The sequence below is a fragment of the Pteronotus mesoamericanus genome, unplaced genomic scaffold, assembly GCF_021234165.1.
Source record: "Pteronotus mesoamericanus isolate MK-2021 breed Mesoamerican mustached bat unplaced genomic scaffold, CSHL_Meso_final contig_164, whole genome shotgun sequence".
Classification (NCBI taxonomy): Eukaryota; Metazoa; Chordata; class Mammalia; order Chiroptera; family Mormoopidae; genus Pteronotus; species Pteronotus mesoamericanus.
Window position 1 is genome coordinate 24,565,611 of NW_026555065.1, and position 22,649 is coordinate 24,588,259.

At 39.7% G+C, this 22,649-nt stretch overlaps 1 protein-coding gene across 2 annotated transcripts in view; it reads left to right on the forward strand.

Moving 5' to 3' along the window:
• GPR176 (G protein-coupled receptor 176) overlaps positions 1–22,649 on the forward strand; it is a 90,836-nt gene that overhangs the window by 56,150 nt on the left and 12,037 nt on the right. The gene's annotated exons all lie outside the window — the stretch shown is intronic.

The window sequence follows — 22,649 nt, forward strand, 5'->3', positions numbered from 1 at the left end:
AAATGCTTTTTAATCCTCACCTTATTTTTTCTCTGCTTCTAGAACTCCAATAACATGACTGTTAGACCTTATATAGTTCCACAGATCCCTAAGGTTTGTTCACTTTAAAAAAATTTTTTTTTCTCTTTTATGTTCAGGATGGTTAATTTCTATAACCTATACTCCAATTCACTGATTCTTCTCTTTGTTCCTTCTATTATGCTATTGAGCCCATTCATTGAGTTTTTTTTATTTTGGTTATTATATTTTTCAGTACTGAAATTTCCATTAGGTTCTTCTTTATGTTTTCTGAGGTCTTCTCTATTATTTATTTCAAGAATGTTCATAATTGCTTATTGAAGCATTTTTATGATAGCTGCTTTAAAATACTTGTCAAGCCTTAGCTGGTGTGGCTCAGTGGATTAAGCGCCAGCCTGCAAACCAAAGGGTTGCTGGTTCAATCCCATTGTGGGGAACATGTGTGGGTACAGGCCAGGTTCCCAGCAGGGGGCGCGTGAGATGCAACCATACATTGATGTTTCCCTCTGTTTCTCTGTCCCCTCCCTCTCTAAAAATAAGTAAATAAAATCTTTAAAAGATAAAATAAAACACTTGTCAGATAATTCTAACATCTGTCATCTTGATTTAGCATCTTTTGATTTTTTTTTCATTTGGTTTGAGATTTTCATGGTTCTTGGAATAATGAGTGATTTTTAATTGAAATCTGGATATTTTGGAAATTATGAGACTCTGGATCTTATTTATCTCTTCTGTTTTAGTTGTTGCTTTGTGACACCACTGTGACAGGGGGAGAGGGTATGCCACTTTGTTACTGTCAGGTGAGGATAGAGGCTCAGGTGAGTGGGGACTCAGCTCCTGTTGATGCCCAATAGGAGACCTGGGTAGGGTGGTAGCTGTGGCTCTCCACTAGGCACCTACTGACACCTCCCTGGGTGTGAGGGGTAGAAGTGCCACATTACCACTCCCTTTATGATCTTTAAGGACCTAATGGGAGGTGTTGGCCTTATTACTGTTGGGTAGGGAAAGTCCTGAGTCTCTACTACACCTTCTCTGACACCATCCTGGTTGGGGAGGTGGGGTGTCCCATTAAAACCTGATGATACTGGAAGTCGGGTCCCCACTTGGCCTTTCTCCGAATGGGCGTGGGTGGGGCTACAGTGTTTTCTGTGCCATTTGGCTGGAGTAATTGTCTAAAAGTTTTCTGTGTTGTTGGACTGCCCTTTTCCTATTCCTTTGCTAGAAGGAGCAGGGGTTTTTTGTTGGTTTGCCCCTTCCCCCCCCTTTTTTTTTTGTCTGTGCCTAGTGGTTGCTGACTTTTTCAGCATTAAGTTTGGGATACATGAGGCAAAATGAAAACCCAGAGGATTCACCATCTTATTGTTCCCCGGTCCCAAGGTGTCTACTACTCTCTTCTCTTGTATCCTGTAGGGGCACTGCTTATCACTATCTGAAAGTATTCTGTTTGTTAACTAATTAATTTTTCTCTAACTTCTAGATCTTATCTAGTGGGAAAACTAAGTTTAAACCCATGAATGGGAAACTCAGTTTCTTATTTGTAATAATTGGGTTTCTGCTTCTGATTGTAGAGACTGAGACTTACATGAGAGCAAGGAACCCATGCTCCTTGATCTCTTTGACCTCTTTGGTTAGACTTCAGAGTTACGAGTTTTCTACTTTTGAACCAGAACTTGTGGGCCTGGGCCTGGTCTAGAAAAGGCCTCTCGGTGACTGGTGTCCTATCTGAGCCTGTTTCCCCCTCCCTGTCTAAGGTCCCCATGGAGTTGCTTCCCTGGTGCTGGTGCTGGTGATACATATGCTCTGAGGATCTGGCACTTGGGGCATGATTATAATTGGGGGAAAGCAGAGGGACCAACCCTTCTCATTTTGCTCAGGATTTTTTTAGTTTTAGCTGTGAACGTCCTAGGAAAACCTTATAAAATCTTAATTTTAAAGCTTTTGTTAGTCAGCAGACTTTAGAACTTTAATTAAAGTAATAATTTATGAAAAAAATATTCATAACTAGGCTTTTTTAGAAAGAGAATTGTCTGCACCAGGCTTGGAGTTCTAATTACGCTTGTGATTTGTCGTTAGTGGATTATAACAAGCTTACTCTCAGCAAAATGAATAAACTGTTTGCTGAACTGTGAGAGGAGGAGTGTGAGAGGAGGAGGAACAGAAAGAATGTACTTAAACTATAATGTCTGGGGAGAATTAGTAGAAAATGGGCAGAGAGAGACAGAGAGAGAGGAGGGGGGAGGGAGGAAGAGAGGGAGGGAGAGAGAGAGAACATCTGCAAAGCAAAACACTTCATGTTTAATTGCTGCCCTGTTTTATGGCTTCCCAAGGAGCAAGAGGCTCATCCCAGTGAGAGAGCAGTGTCAGATTCCTCCGGTGCATGAAATTGGGGCATGTGTCTCAGATGCCAGACACACTTCCGTGCCAGCTGTCTTTATACTCTGACTTAGTCAGGAGACTACATTCCTTGCAAAATAGTCACTAAAAGCAACCTTTAGGGGAAATGTAAATATGTTTTATGATTTCCCTCATTTCTGTGCCTCACATACTTTTAGGCACACTTACTGGCTCTTTATTTATTTATTTTTAAATAATAGCTTTACTGAGATGTAGTTCACTCACAATACAATTCACCCCTTCAGAGTGTACAATTCAGTGGTTTTTATCATAGTCACAGAATTACCACCATCAATTTTGGAACATTTTCATTACTCCTAAAGAAACCCTGTACTCATTGGCATCCCTATTTCCCCCTAGTCTCCCACTGCACCAGCCCTAGGCGACCGCTAATCTACTTTCCATCTCTTGCTTGGCTATTCTGGACATACACAAATGGAATCATACAATTTGCAGTCTTTTGTGACTGGCTTCTTCACTTAACATATGTTTTTGAGGTTTATGCACACTGCAGCTTATATCAGAACTTCATTCCTTTTTATGCCTAAATAGCATTGTGTGGACATACCACACTTTCTTTGCCTGCTCATCAGTTGATAAATATTTGGGTTGTTTTCCCTTTTCGACTATTAAGAATAGTGGTGCAATTAACATTTGTGTACAAATTTCTGTGTGGACCTATGTTTTCATTTCTCTTGATTATGTACCTAGGAGTAAAATTGCTGGATGTGGTAAGCAGCACAGTGGTTCCCTGCTCAGAGAGAAGAGATGGAGACTGATCAAGGAGTGGGTCAACTTTGTCCTTGAGGAGGATATTTAAAATCTTCATGTTGGAACTGTAAAGCCAGGTTGCCAAGATTTTGGGTGAGGTGAGGACAGTGCTAATAAAGTCAAAGCAATAAGTGAATATGTTTTATAACAAAGTAGTAAAAATGAATTATATTATGTATATCTGGTTTAAGTAGCTATTCCTATTTTAATTTTTTAAAATTCTTCAATTCCAGTTTACATTCAGTATTATTTTTGTATTAGTTTCAGGTCTAAAGCCTAGTGGTTAGACAATCACATACTTTACAAAGTGTTCCCCCCAATATTTCCGGTACCCACCTAGTACCATTCATTTTAATTTTTGACCAGCCTGTCAAGCAAATTGTGCTCTCAAGTCCTTCCCAGGTGTGTCCTAAGCCCACTCTTTCCTTCTGTGCTAGGATGAGTCACCTTACCCTATAAAACACTTGAACCTTCACTTTCCAGAGTATTCCTAGATTCTATCCCAGAGCATTGGTTAGTCTTGTCAACTCCTTATTTCCTGCACACACACCTCCCCTTGAACTCTGGCATTCTTTCTGACCTCATAGCTTCCTTACTCACGCCCAATTTTTCATAGATCCATCCCACCGTAGTCGAAGTGGTTTCCAGTGACACATCTTAGGAACTTGTTCTCAGCGTCAAGAGCTGCATCGTCAGCTGTCTCTTCCTGCAGAGGCAGTGTGATACAGTGGTTTACATCCTAGGCTTTGGAGTCTGACTGCCTGGGGCTGAATTCAGTTCCATCACTTCTTATTTCTATAAACTAACCTCTTACTGCCTCAGTTTCCTCATCTGTGAAATGGCATTATTTAGTGTCTATTTCTTGGGGTTTTTGTAAATCTACATGATATATATAAAGTCTTAGGCAATTAGTAAGTGTTCACTAAATGCTGGCAAGTAGCATCCTATCCAGTGTTAGCACACTGTATCTGCTTACATTCCAGTTACTCCATATACCCACATACGATGTTGGGGAAGGCAGTTTTGCTTTATGCTTATCCAGGCTGAAGAGCCTCTACCTTCAGGTTCACATGGTAGTGGAAGCTGCAGTGTGTTTGCCCGTGGAAATGCCAATGTCTCCTTCAATTCCTAATTGATTCTCCTGGTTCTTTATAACAGAGGCAGAATTTTCATTTTATTGGAGCAGAGGAAAATCACACTTTTCTGATTACTTGTCCTCCTTGCCCAGTTACTTGCAAGAAATCATTTCTAGCACCATCAAACACTGCTTCTCTCTCAGCTGATGTGAAGTCTGTGACCCCTTCTTGGCCCATGTGGGCTGCCCACCCAGCTGGCAGAGGACCAGCTCCGATTGTGCCCCTGCCCCCACCCCAACAAGAAAGGAAACCTGAGAGCAGCACCTGAGGTAGCACTCGTCTCAGGGAAAGTGGGAAGTGCCTGTGTCCGGCGCACCTCTCTGTCCAGGGTCTTTTCCTCTTGTTAGGTTCTCCTGCCCAGACAAGGTGCTGTGTCAGCAAGACGCAAGCCAGTCAGGCCTTTCTTCCCACCCTTCCCACACAGACACCTGCCTGTCCTCATTAAGAGGTTTCTCTCCTTCCATTGTCACTGTTAGGAAGCAATCAAAACATAATCTCTTTTTTCCACCCCCAGGCATTAAGAGCCAAAAAACAACTTTAGGAGTCTTTAACAATGGACTTTTGGGAATAGAAAAGTTAGTCCTTAAAGATGTCATTTTCATACCAGGTTGACTAGCAATAGAGGTACAAACCTATTTTCCCTTTAACTTCTTCAGTTTAAAAACAAATTAAGGTACACACATTTATTCCACCATCCCCCGCGCCCACTCTGCTTGAGGTAAGCAATGCTGACAGCCTGGGATGTACCTTTCCACATGTATCTCTGTGTTCCTGTAGGAACACCTCACAATTTGTCCTAATGACGAACATTCAGGTTGTTTTCAGTTTGGGGGTCACTGTCAGCCATCCTTCAGCAAACATGTATGAACACATAGTCTTTCTTATCTGTTGATTCTTTTATTTGTAGGATAGTTTCATAAAAAGAGGTACACACATTTAATAGATACTGCCAGGTTACTTTCCAGAGATACAGCAATTTACTTGCCTGCCAAAACCACATAAAGATGTTTATATTTTCATACCCTCTAATATTAGATTATATAAGTTTTACTTTATTTTTGACATATACCAGTGGAAAATGTTTTCTCCTTTTTTAAATTTGCACTTAGGCCATTCTGTTAGGGCACCCCCCGTCAGCGGCCAGGGTTTGTTCTTCGAGGCGGACCCTGATGGCACCTTTGCAGCTGCTTTCAGGCCTCCGTGGCTTCAGTTTTCTCTAGGCAAGAGCTGAAGAAGCAGCTTCAGTGAACACAGTGGATTTTAGTCATAGAAGCTGATGTACGCTGTATGAATTTAAAACTATCAAAAAGATGAGTTTCATGTAAATGCTACTGGAAAGGTTACAGGAGAGAGGAGGAATGAATAGATAATATGTGTGTCTAGATGCTGTGGGTGTTCTGGCTTCACCCCAGCTCTGCAGCGATCGCCATGTGGGCGTGCTGCCTTGCTCTGCAGTGCACTCTGCAGGACCTACAGGAGCTCCTTGGAGGAGGGGCGGACTTCCAGTGGCTAGCATTTTGGGTTTAGAGAGAGGAGTGTGTGGAGTGGCGTGGGGCGGGGTGGAGTGCAGTGGAGTGGAATGGTAAGGACTCCCCAGCTTCCGAGCCTTTCTTACGCACTTCTAAAACTAGGTCAATCTTTCTGTGTGGTCCCCCTTTCCTGAGGTTTTTCTGGCTTTTAAGCACCTCTCAGTCCTTTTTACTTCAACTATGGAAACCTCTTGGCCATTTCTTAGGGGTGTACCCCCTCTCAATGGCCTTTGCTAAATAGTGAACGACTTTTTCTAAAGTGACTTTCCACGTGAGACATGAGCATGGATAATGTACAGGATTCTTGGTTCAGAGGGGCCTCAAGAGAAAAGGAATAGTTAGCCACATCACCCTTGAGCAGAAAGGTGATTAGCACTGCAAAAGCCCTAGGGGTCATTGGTCCCTACAGTCAGGACTGGTAGGCATGGCCCCTACCAGTGGACAGCTAGTGCTGGAGGAGGGGTGGACGAAGAAGCTAAATAAGCTCTTAAAAAACATGGGTGAAATTCTAGAAGCTGCAGACTATGGCATTACTAATGTGGTAAACCGTTTTTCTAGCTGACATGAATGACTTGAGGACTGTCAGTGAAACCTACAAACAGTATTTTAAGGGTAGTTTCCCTGTGAGAGCCGCTTACCAGGTTGCTGCTTTGCCCGAAGGAGGCCGTGCTGAGATAGCAGCAGTAGCTCTCCAGGGCCCTCTCTGGACAGCGTCAGTCTGAGTGGGCCTGGTGCTATTTAGTCTGGAATTTTCATAATGTTTTTAAATTAACATCTTAACTTTTACAATTGATGATGGAAAGTGTAAGACTGACTAAAATATCTAAAGCATTATGGAAAATACCATATGATAAAGGGAATTGAACATGAATTGAAGAGTAGATTATGAATCCAGTTACTGCTGTGATAAATTTCACTTGTGCACACTCATATTACTAGATGTGAGAAAAGAGACATGCATAGTTACATGCATGCATTATGTAGTTACAAAAAAAAGAAAGTAAAGGGAAATATCATGTAGGAAAGATGAGTTACTAATCCTGAAAGATAATAAAAGGTACATCTAATTCAATGAAATTTTATTAACTTAATAACGTGAAATATTTAGTTCTCATGTCAGATAATATGATTATGCTTTGACTTGAATAAAACTAGAGTTAAGTTTGAATGGCAGAGGTAAAGGAGAAGAAAGTGGACCAAAATTTTATATAGCTAATACTTTTCTAATGGAAATAAAATAAACATGTAGATCTCCTTAAATAATTAATTAACATATAGGACTTTTCTAGTGCTGCTTCTAGTCAGCACCCTCAATTCCCTCATTTCCTGCCCAACTCTGGCTTGCTCAGATTGGGTGTCTCTTAGGCCAGAGTTTTATTAGAATCCTGGGGACTTCTTTGTTGTGCATTGTAGCTTTACTCTGAGGCATAAGGCTTCCTTCTTTTTCCCTTTTCTGCCACTCTTCTTGTCCAGCCTGCTATTAAGCAGGCACCCAGTGCAGTGTATGTTAATACTTTCTTGGTCATGTTTTTTTCCCATAGAGGTGGTGAATGTGACCTGGAAGACAGCATTGATATAGGAGGGTCTGCGTGACTCAAGTAATTACAGAGTTTATGTGGTCTAGAGCAGCGTTCAACCCCAAACCAGCTGGATTACTTTCCAGAAATGCTACAGTAATCCATCCTGAAAATGATGCCCTACAAATGATACCTTTTGCATGAAGCACCAGGCACTGGGCACAGAGACTACTTCTTCTGGGTCTTCATAAACTTCTCACATATTGATTGGCAAAAATCAATAAAAAGTGATAACACCTGTTACAGGCAGGCATTTTGGAGGAAAAGGTTCTGTAGGCATACCTCAGAGATATTGTGGGTTTGGATCCAGACCACTGCAATAAAGAGAATTGCAATAAAACGAGTATTGCAATAAAGCAAGTTGTAATATTTTTGCTTGTGAGGGGTCTTGCCTTCAATATGTTAAAAAAAACAAGCCAGAACATCTGTGAAACACAGTAAAATGAGGTGTGCCTGTGTACATGTTGCTGATGGAAATGAGAAATCAATATCACAGAAATAGAAACACCAGAAAATAAGTATGTATGTACAACAATATGTAACACAATATTGTTTATAATGGCAAAACCTCATTAAAAAGCAAATGCCTGTTTGGAGGACAAAGACTGAATAAATTGATGTATTCACATCATGGAGCAAGGGATATAAAATAAAAATTTGTTTACAAAAGAAGGAATAACAAACCACATATATGTCAGAAAATACAGTATATTTGTTTACATGTGATTAAATAATGAAAATGGAGAAAGGTGTGTTCATTTCAGTTACTTAAGAAGATAGTGTCCACCAAGAATAGCATGTGCAAATGATATACCACTTACATAAAATTATATTTATATGCAGAAATAGGTGTATTAAAAGATGGTGATCAGAATTTCAATCATGTTTATCTTAAGGTGGTGTGATTACAGGTGATCTTTCTTTCCATAGTTTTCTGAACCATTTGAATTTATAACAATGAACATATATATGTCAGTTCAAAAAACCCCCCTCAGAAAAAAACTATTTTCAAGGAAATGCAGAATTTGTAATGTGTGGCCAGAATGCTACTTTTGGGTTCCCCTCAAACTTGGAGTCCAAATAGGATCCTATATACTTGTAACTAGTAAACATAGAACTCATGGGATATCCTCCTGCTATGTTCATTCATTTTTTTCATTTATTTTTTATTTTTTATGTCCTCACCTGAGAATTTGTTTTTATTGATTTTAGAGAGAGAGGAAAGGAGACAGAGAAAAAAACATCGATGTGAGAGAGAAACATCAATGAGTTGCCTCCCATAAGCCCCTCTAGTGGGGCTTGAACCTGCAACCGAGGCATGTGCCCTGATGTGATCAAACCCGCAGAGTTTTGGTGTATGAAAGAGTGCTCCAACCAACCGAGCCACCTGGCCAGGGCTCATTTATTTTATTTAATTTTTAGCCAACAAATATATATTTAGCATTTATGACTACCAGGTACTGTCCTAGGCATTGGGGCTGTAGTGGTAGAAATATTAGATGAAGTCCCTGCACTCATAAAGCTTAAGAATTAGTGGAGAGTGGCACAGATGATTAACGAATTCCCGTTATAGTAAGTACTGCAAACAGGAAGTAACTGGCAGGATGAGAGAGCCTGCTTTGGATTGGAGGTGGTGGGGTCAGGGAAGGCTTTTTACAGAAGACCTGTAAAATGAGGGTAAACTTGGAGAGGAAGGGTTAAAGGGCAGAAGGAACAGTCACATGAGGGCAAGAGAGTTGAAGTTTTAAGGATTCAAGAGAAGGTCTCTAGGGGCTGCTGCACTACTCCAGAGGGCACTGCTCACATTCACAGTCAGAGACTTGTATCCATTAAAACTAAGTAACAGATGGCAGTGAAGAAGCAGCTTTTCTAATTCTCACAAGAATCTGTTGTGGGGCAGTCTGGACTTTTGGCTTTATCTTAATTAAAAATGGGAAAGCAACAGCAGTTTTCAAGAAAGGTAGCGATGTTCCTAATTGCTTAAAAAAATGATCATTTTCTGAGAGAGAATGCTGGAGAAGGAGGAGCTTTGGGAAAGAAGGTCAACAGTTTAGTTTTTGTCATGTTAAGTTTGAGGTAACTTGAGAGAGTCCTATGTGGAGATATTGGGTGGGCATATGGATATCTGGGTCTGGGCTCAGATGAGAGGTGATGGGATGCAATAAACATGGGAGACACTAAAATTTGGGAAAGGGCAGGAGTCTGTCACAGTCTGGCGGAGCTGGGGGAAGATCTGGGGGAAGATCGCGTGAGAAGGGCTGAGACTGAGCCCTGATGGAGGAGGAGAAGCGAGCAGAAGACGCTGAGAAGAGGCCAAAGTAGTCGTAGGAAAACCAGGAGAGCGTACTATGGACATAAGCGTGGCAGTTCCTGATGTCCAACTGGGAGCAAAACCACGGCCTTTAAATGGTCTGGTTAAGGTCACCTCATAAGGTGAACGTGGCTGCTGCCATCATCAGGCCCTCACTGCCCTCCCACAGCTCTCGTCTCCAGGGCTAGTGATGGATGTGCCTTGACTCCGGCTTCCATGTTTTTTCAAATAGCCCCTTATCAGGGCAAAGGAGGGCAAATCACATTTGCCAGTCTAGCAGCTACATTTTCTGATTTCATTAATTTTATTGATGATGGAACGAAGTCAAGCTGATAAACCTTTTTTAATGACTATCAATTGTTTGGGTTTTCATGTTCACTATACTTTAGAGAAAAATCAAAGAAAAAATAAACAGGAGATTTGCTCTCAGAAGTTAATAGAACTGCTTCCAGGAGAAAAGTTTAAAGGATTTTTATTTTTTATTTTTTAAAGAAGGGGTAAGTAAATCTCACACTGAAGAAACATTGTTTTGTGGCTGCTCAGAGAGTACTGTGAAGCCTTTCGTGACTTATAGAAATGTCTCACTAAATTATGGTTGCGTGATCAGTAAAAGACATTTAACAAATATGTAATGATGCATAACATTACAGTTATTTAACACTTACTATGGGTGAGGCAGTGGTTGGCACTTTTTATACATTCTCTCATTTAATACAGCAGCCCTTACAAGTAAATTTTAGTCTATGCAATGTGCCTAAGTGGCAGACCTGAACAGATAGCAACAAAAAACACCAAACAAGTTTTTTTTTTTTTTTAAAGATTTTATTTATTTATTTTTTTAGACAGAGAAAGGAGGGAGAAAGACAGGGAGAGAAACATCAATGTGTGGTTGCTTCTCGCATGCCTCCTACTGGGGGCCTGGCCCACAAGGCAGGCCTGTGCTCTGACTGGGAATTGAATCCACGACCCTGTGGTTTGCAGGCTGGCACTCGATCCACTGAGCCACATGAACCAGGGCAACCAAACATGTCTTATATCAGTTTCTGTACATCAGGGATATGGGAGCAGGTTAGGTGGGTATTTCTGGCTCAGGGTCTCTCAAAGTTGCAGTCAGGATATTCGTAAGAGCTGCAGTCACCTGAAGGCTTGAGTGGGTCTAGAGGATCTTCTTTCAAGTTGGCTCACTAACGTTAAACTGTTGGCAGGAGGCCTCAGTTCTTCTTTGCTCCAGTCTCTCCATTGGCCTTGATTTACCTTAAAATATATCAGCTAGCTTTTCCCAGAACAAATGATTCAAAAGAGATTAAGATGGAAGTGGTAATGCCTTTTATGGCTTAACCTTGGAAATCTCACTGTCATTTCTTCTATGTCCTATTGTTTATAAAAGTTGGCCATATTCATTACGGGAGAGGTCTACACAGGGGTGTGAATACCAAGAGGCTGGAATCATTGGCCCTCTGCCTTGGAGGCTACTTACCCCAATGTTGCGGGGGAGGGTCTTAGGATACTGCTTTTTCCAGAAGCCTTAACAATAACAATTTCTTTTCTCTGTATAAAATTTACAATAGTACTATCTGGAAAGAAGGAGAGTGTAGAAGAGTCTTCCAATTCCTTCCCTTGCTGTGAGTGTATAGTTTATTTGGTATTGTAAATTATCATTTTACTCCTATTAAATAATTTTAGAGTATTTTATTAGATAAAAGAAAATTTTAAATGTTGCAGTATGTCACTGTTTCCTTGATCATTGCATATACAGGTCTCTCCAGAAAGTATCCAGCCACATGCTATGGAAAACAGACATTTATTGAAGAAGATACAAGATACAAGAACCTCAGTCCTCTTCAAAGTAGACACCTTGGGAACTCACACAGTTCTCCCAAGTGACTTCAGCTGCCACATTGTATTTTCCTGAATGTCATTGATGGTCTGAAATCCCTTGCCTTTCAAATGTGATTTTAGTTTTGGAAAAAGCCAGAAGACATAGGGTTCCAAATCAGGGCTGTAGGGGGGCTGAGTCACCTGGGTGATTTGATGTTTCACCAAAAAGCTCTGCACTAGACATGATGCGTGAGTGGGTATGTTGTCATGATGAAGCTGCCAATTACCAGTTGCCCATAGGTGCGGCCTTCTGAATCATCCAAATAGTTTGTATGGAGGAATGTTCAAGCTTAATGCAAAATTTGATGTAGATTCATTGGCTCTTCTTGCTCAGTCATTTTGAATGCGACTGCCACACAGTACACATGTTCGCTCAATGGCGTCTACCACCCCCACTGACTAGTACAGTGAAGGCTTCATTGTTCACACATGTGCATGCCAGTCCACTCTCCTTGGCTGCCAGGTTACATTGATGTTGCGTAAACTGTTCTTGTTGTATTAACAATGGTTGGATTTTTTCCAGACAGATCTTGATGGGGGGTACCATGTCTCCTGCAGAGTCCCCCCAGGTCACTGCAGATGGAGGAAAATAAAATAAGTCATTCCAGACACTTCTCTGTTGGCCAGGAAAAGAGGGTGGCGATTCCCCCTAGTGGAGAATGCCCTGAGCCCTTCTCTTGAAGTGGCTTTTATTGAGAACAATATGCACAGGGGTATACAGCATGCATGCAAAATTCATCAATCAATGTCAAAACACTATGATTGAAGGAACACAGTGATTTGCCTCAGGTCAGGGTCTGGTAGACAGGGTGGTGCCCATTCAGCCCTGAAACCTAGGAAACTGACCACATTCTGTGCTCAACCCCAAACATCAGTACTCATTAACAAGAGGGCATTCTTAGCAAAGTAAGTTTCATAGGGTTTAATGCATCCCTTTTCCAGGCCTAATTGTCCCTAGAAACCACCCAACCTAGTTTAGGGTTGTACCTGCCTTTAATATTGTTTCACTGACCTGGTCAGGCAGCAGGCAGAGCAGCCAAGAGATAAGGAGACTTCTTTCAGGTCGAGTGAGGACTCCGGCCACGACAAAGCCAAGCTGTGAGGGTCTTTTGCCCTTTCTCTGTGTCCCCCAAGTCCTTCCCTGATGTCCCCCATGCACCTGTGCCTGTCTTAGGTTGCCCCTGCCATCGAGGGGTCTTACTCATCATTGACTAACCAACCATCCTCTGGGGCCAAGCAGGGTGATGTGAGGGAGGCAGGGGCTGCGCCCCTGCCAGGGGGACAGGTTTTGTCCCCTCAGTGGCCTAGTTTCCCAAGACCTCCTTGCTCAGCTCCAGCCTTGGGTCCTTCTTACCTGTCAGCGAGGCTATAGTCCCTGAAACCAGGTGGATGGTTTCCAACAAGATGTCATACGCTCACTTTTATTTTTTATCTGGGGTAATATTAAAATTTGTTAGATAATATTTATTAGCCATGTTCTGTCTTTAGCCATGGTATTTGGATGCTTAAATCTTCGTAAGAATAATCTCAGGGACAAGACTAATAGAAAGTGGGGCTTAACAACAGTGAACAGATTTTGTATTTAATCTTATTTATTTCGTACACATTGAGTCAGTGACATTGATTGCACTGTGAAAGCCAGTAATTTACAAACCCACAAAGTGGAAAATCGATATTTCACAGGATAGAACATTCTTCCCCTTGCCTTTTGTTTTATAATGGAAAAATAAGAGGTCACATCTTTTCACTGCTTTAAACAAGCTAATAACATTTCATGCTGATTGTATTTTGAACCAGCAGGAAAATTATATGGTAAATAACTCAGTGTTACTCAAATCAACTAATATTAGAGGAGAAGTGCAGGAATTGGAAGCTGATTATTCATGAAATACTAAAATGTTAGGAGAATTTGTCTCTGTTTACCTGTGTCATTGTAGTCACCATAATCACAAATCCTGGAATCTGAGAACATGATACCAAGAAAAGGAACCTTTTGTGTGGTTTTCACCAGTGTGACTAATAAAGATGTAGGCACTGAAGGCCTGGCTTTCCTTAAATGTCACTGGGAAATGCACAAACAAAATGGGGCTTGGCATGAGAGATAAATGAAATTACTCTCCCATGTTATTTTGCCTTGATATTTGCCTTCCTCTCTCTCTGTGTCTCTGTTTCTACTTGATGAAGACAGAAGAGGAAAAGAGAAAGAGAAGTGTTAGAATTTTCTTTCTGAAAGTGTTGTTTCTACCCACCCACATTATAGGTACTTCCAAAATCATGTTACACCTGCAAGACCCTTAAATACAGCTTGTTGGTTTAGTTCTTCACTCACAAGGAACTATTTTCCAAGTTTAGGATCTAGACTGAGGTTGTCTCAGTAATCAAGCTCCTTTGTGTTACCCATGTGCCAACTTCTTATTTTGCTTGCTTTACCCCACTCCCTCCTTTCTACAAAGCTCTTGGCTCCTAGTATTGGGTTGGCCAGAAAGTTCATTTGTTTTTTTCTGTACGATGGCTCTAGTAGTGCTTAGTTGTCTTTAACTTCATTCAAAACAATTTTGTTAGATTGTACTGTGACAGCTGTCATATCACTGTGCATTAAAAAAGACATGAAAATTGGTGAATTTTTGCATATTCATTTTGATATTGAAGACAGAAGAAAATAAGCAACATTTTCAGTGTATTACGCTTTGTTATTTCAAGAAAGGTAAAAATGCAGCTGAAATGCAAAAAAAGATTTGTGCAGTGTTTGGAGAAGGTGCTGTGACTGATTGAATGTGTCAAAAGTGGTTTGTGAAGTTTCTTGGTACTATTGACATTTTGGCCATATAATTCTTTGCTGTGGGGCTGTCTTATGCATTGGAAGATGTTTAGCAGCACCTTGGCCTCTACCCACTAGAAACCAACAGGGGGACACAGCCGACAAACTCAAAATATCCAAATCAATAAAGTTATTTGTGTAAATGAGAAATGTGTGTTCTATGGAAAAAACTAAATGGACTTTTTGGCCAAACCAATATTTTGTCTGAGCATTTATTCCATTTTCTTATGTTTTCAGTTGGCCCTGATGGGCTGTGTGCAGTAACTCATCTTTTTAATGCCTCTGTGTTATATTCTCAACTTTGTTGTGACTTTCAGATCTGTCACTTCTTTCCAGAGCTTTCCCTGCCTTGGCCATCTGTCTTTGGCCCTGTCCTGGATCTGGCTGCCTCCAGCTATTATCCCATCTGCTGCTCTGGCTCTCCTAGTCCCAGCTCCCCTCTCTACAAACACCCTCTGTTGCTGGCCTTCTTACTTGCAAAGATGGGACAAAGTGGCGAAGGAAACATGGGAGGTCTACTATAGAGCAAATTTAACCTCCTCAGTAGTGGGAGAGTGGTCCAAAATCTGTTTGAAGAACTAGGATACCATTCCTTGCTCCTCACTCTCCAATCTCTCCTCTTTCTCCTGCCTTTCTGTTCAAACTCAGCTAAAGAAACAGGAATGGAATTTTCAGCTGTTAATTTCATTGTCAGATTGTGTTAGATCATAATGAGCAAGAGACTCCCCTTTACAAAATTTTATTCCTCTACCTCACGTCTGCCACGCTGGGTCTGGGTCCCCCTGGACTAAAGCAGGATTGGGCTCACTTTCTGTTCTTAGACCTCCAAATATCTTACCCTTGTGTTCTTTGGAAATATTTCCAACATAATTTTCCCTTTCAGACTGCATAATTACAGTTGCTGGAACAGAGGGAGTAGGATAATCGAGTACATGAGTATTCTGTGTGCATTCACTAGATTAATTGTAGTATAACATGATGGATCATTGCTGAGTGCGCCGCTCCTGAGCTGCTCTGACACTGTGTTGGCAGTGGGGAGTTAGTAAACATTCAAGTTGTTGATCAAAGGCAGTTTCCATCAGTAGATGTACCTACAAAATGGAATACACACAAAAAACAATTCTGATAATCTTATAAAGTCATACCAAACTTCAAGCTCTTGTTTATTGATTTATTTAGGTATTTATGAAGCAACTCCTAGATATAAAACTGTGGTGCTCATGCCAGTCAACAGAACTTTTTGGATAAGGTTCTTTTCAGGCTTCATAATTTATAGTATTTTAGGGGAGAAAAATCCCTCTAGGCTAAATGCAATATGAATGGGACAGAAGATATGGACTCTGCCTTCAAAGATTAGACGAGCAATTTACTATAGGAAGAACATCTTAGTGAGATGACTGTAACTTTTCAGAGAATAATATACCTTTCAAGGAGGTTAATAGACTTAATGTAAGAGATCAGAGAGAAGGTGTCTTGTGAAGCTATGAAAATCTAGTTTTTATAGAAAAAAAAATGAGTAGTCAAAGAAAGGAGAGTCAGCAATTTCAGACTCTTGTTTATTTCCTTTTAACTTATGCATCTGGCTGTGTGCATAAAGAGATGTGAGGGACTGAGCTACTTTCAGGGGCTTTATGACTTCCTTGAGAGAGCACCAGTGGCTGAGGTTACTCGGGATCTTTTTGTCCTGATTGTGCTATACATTTTGCCTTTGGGGATACCGTTGTTGCTAAAATATGCATGCATTTGTTGTGGACTCACCTAAAATCTTTTGTTTGGCTTTCCAGAAGCCAGTTGGAAGAGGCTATTGTTGGAGTCTTTATATCTTCTTATGTATTACCAAAGTGAATCCTGTTAATATTTTACCTAAATTATTCATTGGGAACAAGTAGTCTAAGGAGAAACCATCAGAGGTTAGATTGGGGATATATATTTCATAAGCTGCTTTTCATTCAAAGTAATTGTGTAAAATTCACCATGAATTTTAATAAGCTTACTACATAGCCTCTTCCTGTTAATTCAATTCTGCTTAATTTGAATCTCCTGTATCATTCCATAAAACCCCCTGGAATCAAATTAATTGTAACCAAAATAACAATTTTCTTATGCTAATAGCGATCCAGCTTAAACAGAGTTATAGCAAATTGACACTTCATTAGTGAAGAAGAGGCTCAAATTTTTAGACTGAGAGGAAGAGCAAATTGTATTGAAAACCACAAGGCACAGCTCTCTAGCTACAAACTTGTTCTCCACCTGCTCCCCACCAGACCCTCACATTCTTGTTGATGGTCATGCTTCTGATACCAGTGCAAAAAAAGCTCTACTTACTAGGTAATTAGTGCTCGATTCTCTGGGTGGTTGGGAAATTTACCTACATACATTAAGAAAGATTTTTTTTTTTAAATTTTAAATCAGAATAGGATAGAACCTTTTTAGAACTACTAAAACTTTCCTTCGGAAGTCTAAAGTGTGAAACTCAGCTTTAATGTCGGTGTACCCTTCTCCCAGGTTCACAGAGCTTAATTAGTAGAGACATTTTTTTGAACCCTCCAGGCACCATTTACCTTCTCTACACTGAATTCTTTATTCCGCTCTTGTCCTTCCATCTCTCTCTCCCTTGCTCTCTCTCTTTCACCCTAAAGAAAGGGAGTTCTTTTTGAGGATTTTGCTTGGGTGGCAGATTTCAGGGTTTGGAGGAAAACATGGATTTGATCCTTAGATTTAGAGGTTCATTCCATTCCATCAGGATGCTGAAACTTTGGGAATTAAGTGTGGGGGCAGCCAGCGGTTGTATCTTAAACGGTATTGTCTGATGTTGAGAAGTTTGGATTGCCTTTTTCTTAATGGCAGTAGGGAACTATTGAATACTTTTGCTAAACTGAGTAAGTTATTTTTGTACCTCTACTCTTCTTTAAAATGTATTTAATTAATCAATCTCACACTTTTTTGTGCTTTGGCAATTTTTTTTAAGCAGCTCTTCTAAAAAATCAGTGTCATAATGAGCTACATCTGAATTATGCCTGAATAAATTGACCAATGCCCTCAGATTTCTAGGAATGGTGGGAAAAGATTGAATTTTTTCCCCTTATTTGGTTAAAACTGAATTGTTCATCTTGTGAACCTACATAAACAAAGGTTCTTAGTGGCTACCTGTTGGGAAGATGGTTGGGTAATGATTAATGTTTTTGAAAATGTGTTTTTTAAAACAAAGTATAACAATAATCATTGTTTTATTATTTGTAACATATCGTTGGTCAGGTAACATTTTTCAGACTTTTATAATGATATAAGTAATCTCTTGCTTGTTTCAAGCTGTTTAGATAACTGAATTTAAAGTATTATCAGGCAATCATCATTACTTTGCTTGAGATTTTTCATTTTTCTAAATGGAACCATGTCAAGATTATTGATTTCTCTTTTTCCTGAATTGAATATTTTATATTAACATGATAGTTGTTTTTGTATCATTGATTCTTGTTTTGATTTTCTTGACCCTTTTTGATTTTTGATTCACTCTGGTACGCTAGTTAGAGGCATGTTTGTGTGCTGTTGTAAAATTTCTGTAGTGTTTTGGAATGTTTTCTTAAAGGCAGGGCCCCATTTGGACAAGAAGAGAGATTCTTGATCCGAGACCTCATGTGTGATTCAAGTGGAAGCTGAAAAGGAGCAGATCTTGCAGTGGTTCCTGACCTCCCTTCTAGGGAGACAAGGCTTTCGTGAAGTCACTGAATCCACATTGACAGGGAGAAGGAGGGGGACAAGTGGCGTGTCCCACAGGCCTGAGGCGAGCGCTCCAAGTTTGCCACAGCCACCCAGTTACCATGGTCCCAGGCACACATCCTGACCCCATGAGACAATCTGTGATTCTGCCCAGAGCAGCTCTACCCAAGACACCGCCATGGGGCAAAGCTGGGTTATTCTTGCTTGGCTGATCCCCTGGTTCCATTTGGAACTTGAAGGCCAATCAGTCCTGCCTCATTACTCATTTCTGATTGATTCCAAGCCTGTGGGGTGAGCTATCTTCTCCTTCTGTATACATGACTCCAGGTTTCTTTTCCTTTGGCTCAGCCTCTCTCTCTCTGTTAAACCTTTCCTTGGTGACTTCTGGAATTTTTGTATAGCAAATAGTAACAGTAACATATAATATTTACATAACACATGTTATATACAAAATACTGTTCTAAGCACTGTTCACATATTACTTGTATTGGCTTATTTAATCCTCACTGTGCCCCCATAACAGAGGCATTGTTATCATAGCCACTTTACAGGTGATGAAAGTGAGACACAGAGAAGTTAATTCACGTGTGATCACGTAGCTAGTAAGTTGTAGAGCTGGAACTTGAATCAAGAGTAAGACTTCAGGTTCTGTGCTCTTAGTCATTAAAATATCCTGCTGTTCCCTAGGATAAAGATTTCCTTATACTCTTAATCTTTCTCAGAAAGGTCCTTCACTCTTTTTGTTTTTTATGTGCACACAAAAGTGCAACAAAGTGTTAATGTGTTAATATGTACTTGACTATGTACTTGGAACACTTCCCAGACCAGGGAATACAGTTTACCACAGAAAAACAAACCTCACAAAGTATGAGCTCATAACTGAACATTAAAAACCAGTTGAGGAAAACTATATGGAAGAACCTGCAGACTCAACAAATGACAAAATGAACACTTCTAGAACTAGATACAACATAATAATCTGAAACTATATGCATTTAAAAATATGATTACAGAGTAAAGAAGGAATAGAAGCCATAGTAAAATAACTGGACACTAGGAATAAAGACTGGGCAGTTTGAAGTAGAACTAAATACAAATTTCAAAAAGTTTAATGTTCAAGAAGCTTAAAAAAGTCCGACTTGATTATTTCCAGATGCATTGAGAATAAAATGGAAGATAGGCCTGAGAAATATCAACCAGTTGGCAGAAGAGGCTAAATTGATGGAAAATGTGAATGAGAGGTCAAAAGATGTCAGTATAACCAATAGAATGAGGTCTAATAAGAGTTCTAAAAGAAGAGAATAAAGAGGAAAAGAGGACTACAAAATTCAAAGAGGCAATGAATAAAGATTTTCTAGAAGTATAGAAAATAAAATCTTAGGATTGAGGAAGCATGCAAAATTCCGAACATTTTAGTGAGATTGCAGAACTTTTAGCAAGCATTGGGGAAACCATCTCTCATATGCCTTTTGTGGAGGAAGATATATATATATATCTATGTATGTATATGTATATATATATATATTCATTCCAGAAATTCTGCTTCTAAGAATTTATCCTCAGTAAATAATTGCTTCAGTTCCCAAAGATTTATTTACATAAGGGTGTTAATATCAACATTGTGTAATTGAAATATATTGGTAACAGCTTTAAAAACTCATCAGATGCAATAGATGAAATCAATTCGGATATAACCATAAAGCACTGTTGCTTTTTGTAGCTGTTGAAATGATCTTATAGATCTATTTTTATTTATTGTCATAGAAGGATGTTTGATATGGTAACCAAATGTAGTTAAAAAGCAGTGTGCATAGTTTGGTCTCACTGGCATAAACAGAAGTAAGTGTGTGTGTGTGTGTGTGTGTGTGTGTGTTTAGTTTGAAAGGGTAAATACTCAAAATGTTGAGATGGTTATCATTGGGTGGGTTATTTTTACTTTCTTCTTTATACTTTTTTATATTGTCTGAATAATAAAAATTAACTGTGTGTTACCGCAGGTGTTTCACTTGGGAAACACAAAAAACAAATCTGAAACAAAAATGGTGCCCTGAAGTTCCAGATGTTCAAGTAATTAGAGCAGTCCTGATTACTCAGGTGTAAACTATATTGCACAATAACTAAAACTGTAGCCTGGAGAGCAAGACTCTTGGGTTGCATTCTCTTTTGTTCCATCCTGCTTTCTCAACCTTCTCTGTGCAGCTTTCAGTATGCAACCGTATTTTTCAGTTGTTTCCTCTTTTTTGGTAAAAGAATATTTATAGTCCCGATATACTTTATGGGAACTGAATGAATGAGCTTATTTTTAAAATGGAAATAAATGGATTAAAGTTAATTAAAATCCTTCTGTTCCTTCTGTTCAGCCAATGAGAGTGAGCAGCTGGGAGAGATGCAATCAGTCAATGAGCATTGATAATAAAAAATTGGTCAAAGGATGTTATCCTTTCTTGTGTTTCTCCCGTGGTAGGAAAAGCTATTTCTGTAGCTGTAGCTGGTCTTGTGTCTGCAGGCCATGTTGAGAAGCTGAGCAGCAGTTCAACACTGTTCCTTGACCAGAAAAGGATTTCCTTGGGGCTTGCTCTGTGGAGACCATGATTACAGCTAGTGTGACTATCGTGTTTTTGTCTTCAGTATCGGGAGGGCTGGCCCTGACTGGTGTGGCTCAGCTGGTTGGGCATCATCCCACAAAGTGAAGCCGCAGTTTCATTCCTGGTCAGGGCACATGCCTCTGTTTCGGGTTCAGTCCCCAGCTGGGATGTGTATGAGGGGCAACTGATTGATGTTTCTCTATTGCATCTGTTTCTCTCCCTCTCTTTCTTCCTCCTTTCCTCTCTCTCTAAAAATAAATAAAATCTTTTAAAAAATGTTGAGAAGGCTCTTTTTATATTTTAAAAAATGAATACATTGAGGTTCTCACTATGGAAAAGGCCGACAGTGAGTGGCCGTGGTGGTGTATACTGGCTGGACATCACAATTTCCTACTGAGCACATAAACAATAAGGTTCCCGGGCCCTCCAGGGTTTGATTTAATTGGGCTGAGGCCTAGGGGTCTATATTTTAAATCCTCCCAGAGGATCTTGCTAACCACGCAAGTTTAGGAACTGAAGATCTGTGGCATGGTACAGTCATAGGAGGTGCCCACTACACAAAAAATTTTGTTTCTCAGTGCCCTGGCATCCTTTTTTCTTTTATCGTCTTTTCTTGTTCTGCCATTTTAAAAATTATTAAGTATATTCTTTCTTGTTTCTTGCCTGTGTGAAGTCCTGTGAATACTTGCAGTACTACTAAATGAAGTTGCTGATTTGTAGCCTGGGATCTGGAATCTGACCTAAATAGTGTTTCTATGTAATTGCGTATCAGTGTTTGAGTGTGTATATCTGCCCAAATGTCCTGTATATACTATTTAATAGTATCTGCTGTTCTAAAGATGTTTTCTTGCTTTCAACCTAAAATTACGAGACACACTAAAATGTAATAGAAAACAAACTGATGTCAAGAGACAAAGCAATCAAAGATCCCAACTCAGATATGACCCAGATATAGAAATGATCAGATAGAGAATTTTAAGAAACTATGGTAGTCTAGGATAATCTTCTTATTTTAAAGTCAGCTGACTAGGAGGCTTAATTCCTCTTTGCCTTATAACCTAACACGTTCACAATTTCCAGATTTTAGGATATGGACATATTTGGTGATGGGGCATTATTTTGCCTACCACACATACTACATGTATTTAGAATCCCAGAAGGAGAAAAGAGAGAGAATGGGGTAGAGAAATATTTAAAGAGATATTGGTCAAGAATTATCCAAAATTAATAAAAGACATCAAACTATAGATCTAGGAAGATGGACTTCCCTAGTCAGGTAACACACACACAAACACACACACACACATACATGCATGTTCCTCAACACGTCATGTTCAAACTGCTAAAAACCAAAGAGAAAATCTTGAAAGTAGAGAAAAAAGACACATTACATGCAGAAGAACAAAGGTAAGATTTATAGCAAACATATTACCAGAAACCATGAAATCCAGGAGACAATAAAGTGACATGAGTCAAGTACTGGGGAAAAAAAGCCCTCCTCCACTCAAATAATTATACCCAGCAAACGTGTCATTCAAAAATGAAAGAAAGGAGAGACATTTTCAGACAAACTTCAAGAGAACTAATTACTAGCAGACCTACACTACAGGGAATATTTAGAGAAATTCTTTAGGTACAAGGAATATGATACCAGACAGAAATTTGGATATATACAAGGAGATAAAGATCTCCAGACATGGTTAAAATGAAGATAAATATAAAAGACTTTTCCTCCTTACTTTGTTACTTTTTTAAAAAAAAGTTAATTGCAGAAAATAAAAATTTCAGCAGTGTGTTTTGGTTTATAGTTTGTATAAAAGTAAAATGTATGACAATGGAAGTGCCAAGGTTAGAAAGGAGGAATTAGGAATATACTGTTATAGGATTGTTATACTACATGTGAAGTAGTATCATA